Genomic DNA, 7,577 nt, shown 5'->3' with positions numbered 1-7,577 from the left:
ATGCTTTTAGTAGACTTAGTTACCTTCTGAAACGTATTTATTTCTTTGAAAATCATTTTCCTGGAAATATTCAGTGTTTACAACTTGTAAACAATTTTTGCCAAAATAAAACTCTTGAACTCTTCTTGTAAATAAAACATTTCCATACTTGTCTTTATCTCTAAAAATAGTGTAAGTGTTTGTAATCGTCATGGTTTTCCAATAACCGCTTTTCTAACTTGGTTTCTTACAAAAATCCTTTGTAAGCTCTTAGATTTACCAACTCATCAACTTACTAGTTCATTTATATTTTGTAAAAAAAAATCATTTTCATCAAGTTCATGTCTAACTAGAAAGTGGTTATTTTCCGTAACACATAACCATTTTCTTTTCTTGTTAAATCGTGTTTCCTAACATTATTTAACAAGATCATATGGTGATTAACATCACAAAACCAAAAATCATCATAAAACTAACAACATACTCATGACTACATTAAACTAGTATCATTTCACTTTCAAGTTAATCTTTTATGTTCAAGCTTCATGTAAAGTTTCATGTTCATCTTCTTAGTGTTCTTGTTCTTGTGATTTAAACATAATCATCATACTACATATTTTAACTAAGAAACAAGATGAAACAAGGTGTAACAAGACTTACTACTAGCACAAGGCTAGGGTAGAATCTAGTGAAGAAGATGATGAGAAAAAGATGATGAACACGCAAGAACAAGGCCCCTTAGAAGCTCCACAAGTTGCAAGCCTCTTGTATCCACCTTCTACACTTGAATGAAGCTTGTAAAATGGAGGATGGTGGTGGATTTATGGTGGTAGGGTGGCGGTTAAAGGTGAGCCGAGAAAGGAGAGGGAGAGATGAGGGAGATGGTGTGAAGTTGAGTGGTGTAAGAATGAAATGAGTAGTGATCTTAGGCCATACTTATAAAGATCTTATCCAATATCTTGTTTACTAGATCAAGCAAAATCCATTAAAATAAGAAATCAAATCTTGGAGAGTATGGTATGAGGGTATGGCCGATTACTAGGTTAGGGGGGGCTAAGTGTAAATTTCATGGTAACTAGTTAGTTAGTAATTCAATTTCAAGTATATGGTTACATATGTTAGTTACTAGATATTCTAGTGAGTGTTATGGTATTCGGGGATCATGACTAGTCAAGAAATAATTAAACAATGTGTTTGGCAAAATTTTGGTGTCCCGGGTAGTGTCCGGTTGTTCGGTTGTATATCGTTCCGTTAAAGTGTTTAATTATTCCGTAAAGTGTCTTTTATGTGTATTTTTGTAACACAATTAATTCCTAACACTTAGGAAAACATACAGGACCATTTAAACAATTTTCTGCACAAGACTAGTATGTTAACGAGCACATGTAAGTATGATGCAGTAATCATAGAACAGTTAAGTAATTCAACACAGTAATCAAGCACTTTAATTAACATTAATAAATCGTACGGATACATGTAACTATGAGGGTTGTCACATTCTCCCACTGTTAAGAAAATTTCGTCCCGAAATTTAGCACGTTGTTACTGAGGAAGCTAGCTAAGTTGCGTTGGTTTCCTGGTTTTCCCGGGGTGTCACATCATCCCCCCGTTGATTTGGAATTTCGTCCCGAAATTCTGCAGTAGCTTCTGTCTCAGTAGTGGTTGCGTTTTTCTTAAACAGTTGGGGTTACTTGAGTTTCATTTGGTCTTCTCGTTCCCAGGTGTACTCTGGGCCACGACGGGAATCCCAACGAACTCGGACAAGAGGTATCCTGGTATGTTTGAGAATCTTAACATCTCGATCAGTAATCTCTACTGGTTCCTCGACGAATCGCAGTTGGTCGTCGATAGTGAGCTTTTTTAAGGGAACTATGAGGGTCTCATCTGACAGACACTTCTTCAGATTCGACACATGGAAAACATTGTGAACTCCGATGAGTTCTTCAAGTAGATTAAGCCTGTAGGCGACCTTGCCAATTTTCTCAATGATTTCGAATGGTCCGACATAACGCGGATTGAGCTTGCCTCGTTTGCCAAAACGAACTACACCTTTCCAAGGTGCAACTTTGAGTAGCACTCGATCCCCAACCTGGAACTCGAGTGGTTTCCTTCGCTTATCAGCATTCGTTATCGTATCTGAGCAAATCTTCTCGGTTGTATCTACAACCAGCTCTGGGCCAGTGATTTGACTGTCACCAACCTCTGCCCAACAAAGAGGCAATCGGCACTTTCGTCCGTACAATGCCTCAAACGGAGCGGCCTAGATGCTGGTGTGGTAACTGTTGTTATAAGAAAACTCCACTAACGGGAGGTGCTTTTCCCAGTCATTACCAAAATCGATTACACATGCCCTAAGCATGTCTTCAAGGGTCTGGATGGTGCGCTCAGATTGCCCATCCGTCTGTGGGTGATAAGTCGTGCTCATATCTAATCGAGAGCCAAAGGATTTGTGCATAGCTTGCCACAGTTCAGAAGTAAAACGAGCGTCACGATCAGAAATGATGGAGGTTGGCACTCCGTGCCTTGATACCACTTCTTTTAGGTAGATGTCTGCTAAAGTAGAAAACTTATCCGTTTCTTTGATTGCCAGAAAATGTGCAGACTTGGTCAGTCGATCCACGATCACCCAAATGGTATCATTACCGCGTTGAGATCTAGGCAGGCCAGTAACGAAATCCATAGAAATTTGCTCCCATTTCCATTTCGGGATCTCTGGTTGTTGCAGTAGGCCTGATGGTTTCTGGTATTCAGTCTTGACTCTCGCACAAGTCAAACATTTACCGACGTAGGTTGCAATGCTGGCTTTCATACCAGGCCACCAATATGTAGTCTTGAGATCATGGTACATCTTATCCGAACCAGGATGTACTGAATAACGAGACTTATGTGCTTCATTCATCACAAGCTCGCGTAAGTCTCCATAAAGTGGAACCCAGATGCGTCCATTAACATAGTAGGCGCCGTTTTCCTTTTGTTCTAGTCGTTGCCTCGATCCTCGTAGGGACTCAACCTTGATGTTTTCTGCTTTAAATGCTTCAACCTGAGCATCGTGAATCTGAGCGGGAAGGTTAGATTGGATGGTAAGCTGTAACGCACGCACACGCTTAGGTATAGTATCCTTTCGGCTGAGGGCGTCGGCCACAACATTGGCCTTGCCCGGATGGTATTTTATAGCGCATTCATAATCGTTCAAGAGCTCGACCTATCGGCGTTGTCGCATATTTAACTCCTTTTGCTTGAAGATATGCTCGAGACTCCTGTGATCGGTGTAAATGGTGCACTTGGTACCGTACAGGTAATGTCTCCATATCTTAAGCGCGAAAACAACTGCTCCCAATTCCATGTCGTGTGTAGTGTAGTTCCTTTCGTGAACCTTAAGTTGGCGCGATGCGTAGGCAATGACCTTGTCACGTTGCATCAACACGCAACCAAGTCCTTGGATGGATGCGTCGCAGTAAACCACAAAATCTTCTGTGACTTCAGGCAATGAGAGGATAGGCGCGCTACAAAGTCTATCCTTCAAGTGCTGAAATGCGGACTCCTGTGCATCACCCCAACGATAGGTGACACCTTTCTGAGTCAGTGAAGTGAGAGGTTGCGCAATCTTGGAGAAATCTTTGATAAATCTACTGTAATATCCTGCCAAGCCCAAGAATTGGCGGATTTTTGTTGGTGTACGGGGTGCAGGCCAGTTCTTGATCGAGTCAACCTTGGATGGATCAACATGAATTCCATCCTTGTTTACCACATGGCCTAGAAAGTGGACTTCGCGAAGCTAGAAGTCACATTTCGAAAACTTGGCATACAACTGCTCTTTTCGAAGAAGTTCCAAGATAAGCCTCGGGTGTTGCTCGTGCTCTTCCTGACTTTTAGAATAGATCAGGATGTCGTCAATGAAGACTATGACAAATTTATCCAGGTAGAGTTTGCACATTCGGTTCATAAGGTCCATGAAGACAGCAGGTGCATTTGTCAGCCCGAAAGGCATAACCAGAAACTCGTAATGGCCGTAACGAGTTCTGAATGCTGTTTTGGAGACGTCCTCCTCTCGGACTCTCAGCTGATGGTATCCCGATCTCAAATCGATCTTAGAGTAATAACTCGACCCTTGCAACTGGTCGAACAAGTCATCAATGCGTGGAAGAGGATAACGATTCTTCAAGGTCACCTTGTTGAGTTCACGGTAGTCAATACACATCTTAAAGGTACCGTCTTTCTTTTTCACGAATAGTACTGGAGCTCCCCAAGGCGAAGAGCTAGGACGTATGAAACCCTTCTCCAGGAGTTCTTGTAGTTACGTAGACAGTTCTTCGAGTTCTGATGGAGCTAGACGATTTGGTGCTCGAGCTACTGGTGCTGCTCCAGGAGCTAGCTCGATTTGAAACTCAACTTGGCGATGAGGCGGAAGACCAGGTAATTCCTCAGGAAATACCTCAGGAAAGTCGCGCACAATAGGAATGTCTTCTATCTTCCTTTCTTCCGAGGATGAATCAGAAACGAGGGCTAGAATAGCAGTGTGGCCCTTTCGCAAACACTTCTGGGCCTTAAGGAAAGAGATGATGCCTACAACAGCACCACTCTTGTCGCCACGAATCACGAGGGGTTCTTTACCAGAACGACAAATACGGATGATTTTCTCCTTGCAGATAATCTCCGCTTGGTGTTGAGATAACCAATCCATCCCAATGACAACGTCAAAACTACCCAGAACGATAGGAATGAGGTCGATAGAAAAGGTCTGATCGGCAAGGACAAGCTTGCAATCCTTAACTACATGTGTAGCCTCTAAACTTCTACCATTCGCTAACTCTACGATGTGCTTGGTGTTCAAAAGTGTTGGAGTACTCTTAAGCATCTGACTAACTTTTAAGGACACGTAGCTAGTATCGTCACCTGAATCAAATAAAACAGTAACAAAGAAATTATCCAGAAGAAACTTACCCATCACAACGTTGGGATCGTTCCTTGCATCACCCTGACCAATCACGAACGCACGACCCCTTGCTCCATTACCATTGTTGTTTCCCCCATTGCCGTTTCCATTCCCTTGACTGTTGTTGTTCTGATTCTGATTTAGCTGGGGGCAGTCCTTCTTGAAATGGCCCTCAGCACCACATTGAAAGCACCCTTTGTTGTTACCTTGTTGTTGTTGCTGCTGGCGTTGATTTGGTGGGGCTTGCTGTTGCTGCCGGTTCTGATTCGCCGGACGCTGACTCCTGCAATCCTTTGCAATGTGACCAGGCTTGTTGCACCGATGACAGTTGCCTTTGCTACATGGCCCGTTGTGGTGCAAGTTACAGCGATTACATTTGGGGTGATTCCCCTTGTATCCACCCTGCCCTTGATTTCCAGAAGGCTGCTGACTGGAGCTCTTATGGTCCTCAGTCCTTCGTTGCTGAGACTGAGACTGAACAGAGGTAGAGCCTTTGCTCGAATTTCCATCCCATTTTCGCTTGTTGTCGCCAGGAGTATCAGGAGTAGCTGTGGCACTGATACGTTTGGGTAGCCTGTTTTGCTCCACTGCCTGGTTAGTGAGACGATGAGCTAGTCGTATAACTTGCTGAATAGTACCCATGTTAGCTGAAGTCACGTGGCTCTGGATTTCTGGTACAAGACCCTTGAGGTACAGCTCAGTACGTTTGATGGGAGGGTCCACCATAGTAGGACACAAGATGGCCAGCTCGTTTGACCTCTTCGTGTACGCCTCAATTTCAGACCCCGTCATTTTCAGATTATAGAACTCTACTTCCAGCTTGTGGATGTCGTCACGATTACAGTACTCTTCCTTGATCAAATCTTTGAAGTCATTCCATGGGGTGGCATTAGCAACTGCCAGCCCTAACAGTTGAACCTGTGCTTTCCACCAGGTTAGTGCAGCACCTTTGAGTGTTCCCGTAGCATATTTCACCCTACGATCTTCAGGGCATTCACACATTTCGAAGACAGATTCGAGCTTCTCGAACCAGTGTAGGAGACCTACAGCTCCTTCTGTGCCGCTAAAAGTACTGGGTCGGCAATCCATGAAAGTTTTGAACGTGCACACAGGAGGTTGTGCAGGCTGACCTGTTGCGCAAGAATGAAAAGACTAGATTAAACACAAGAGTTGGTTCGCGAGGGTAGGATCTAAACGTCCTAAGATAGGTCGAGATAGCAGGTTATACCTCCTGCTGGAACTGCTGCGAGTGCCTCAGCCACTCGTTCATTGATTAGAGCCGTCAGCTGGGCTTGAGTTAGGTTGATACGTCCTCCGCGTCCGTTCATGATCTTCACAACGAAGCAACGTATGTGAGAAAAGTGTCGCGAAAGTGCGTATGTGTGGGATGATAGTAGAGAGTAAGCACACAAGGTCCAACTAGCGATTAGCAATTATCACGTTAACTAATGCATACCATGAACAATGTATCATGTAACTAACAAGTAGGTAATATAAACATAAACCATATCACCTAGGATGTTGAGTCTTACACGTGGAGCGAAGCGTCATTGTGGATCGTTGAGCATTGTACAGGTTATAGTCTGGTTTTATCAAAAAGTTTTTTCCCCTTTTAACAACCAAGTTCACTATAACGAATGGCTCTGATACCAATCTGTCACACCCCCAAAAATCCACACGCGGAGTACCACTGCTTGGAGGCATGACGTGACCAGGATTGAGCCGCCAGTCATATTGAACAACGTATTTAAGTAAATAAAACCAATCACAATACAATTGGTGACCGAAAGGAAGTTAACCAAGTTCAATTTAAATAGCGGAAGCATAAGACGTTAAACCAAAACATAAGTTCGTAGTTCATAAGTTTAAAGGCCCAAAGCATAAGTTTCATAAGTTCATAAAGTTTATTTATTTAGTACGGGACGTAAACAGTTCGCAACCCATAACGACCACCTCCATGTGCAAGCCCCATAGCACCTAGCGACCTGCAAAGCATGTAACAACGAGTCAACAACAAAGTTGAGTGAGTTCACGGTTGGTTGTCCATTTTAGATTTGTTTCCAAAAAACGTAGTTTAGTTCTTAATCAGCTATCCAGCCGTGGGGGTTACCCCATAGTTCGAAAACGTTTATCAGTTAACCATCCCATGTCCACCTTCCCTGGCTATCCAGCCCGGCACTCCGGCCGTGGGGGCTACCCCATTATTTAAACTACTAGACTCGTTTATCATATCGACTACTAACGAAAATTACTTGTGCCCTAGCGTCGGTGTCTATCATCACCGACCCTCATACATATAGGATCATGTCATAAAAAAAGAATCTTTTTTCAACTCATTTATATTTAATCCATTTATCTGGCTTGGCCCGTCTGACTGGCACGGTGTGAGGTTTGTTAAACCTAATAGCGCTATTAACTAATGACCCGCTCGCCATAGCCTCGGCGATTAAGTCGATATAAAGGGAGGGACTTCGCTTATAGAGTTCTAGTCCAGTAAGTCTAATTCCGTCCCAACAGGATGAGGAATTCTCATTCCTGAGTACGTCCAAAGGACGAGGAATCCCTATTCCTGAACCCACTCCCATTCCCACCGGGAATTACCATGCTTTGTAGAAAAGTGTGAACTCACTTTGGTTTGCTCGGTTAGATTAATTACTCAAATAAA

The sequence above is a fragment of the Helianthus annuus genome, chromosome 16 (assembly GCF_002127325.2).
Source record: "Helianthus annuus cultivar XRQ/B chromosome 16, HanXRQr2.0-SUNRISE, whole genome shotgun sequence".
NCBI lineage: Eukaryota > Viridiplantae > Streptophyta > Magnoliopsida > Asterales > Asteraceae > Helianthus > Helianthus annuus.
Note: the sequence above shows the minus strand (reverse complement) of the source record.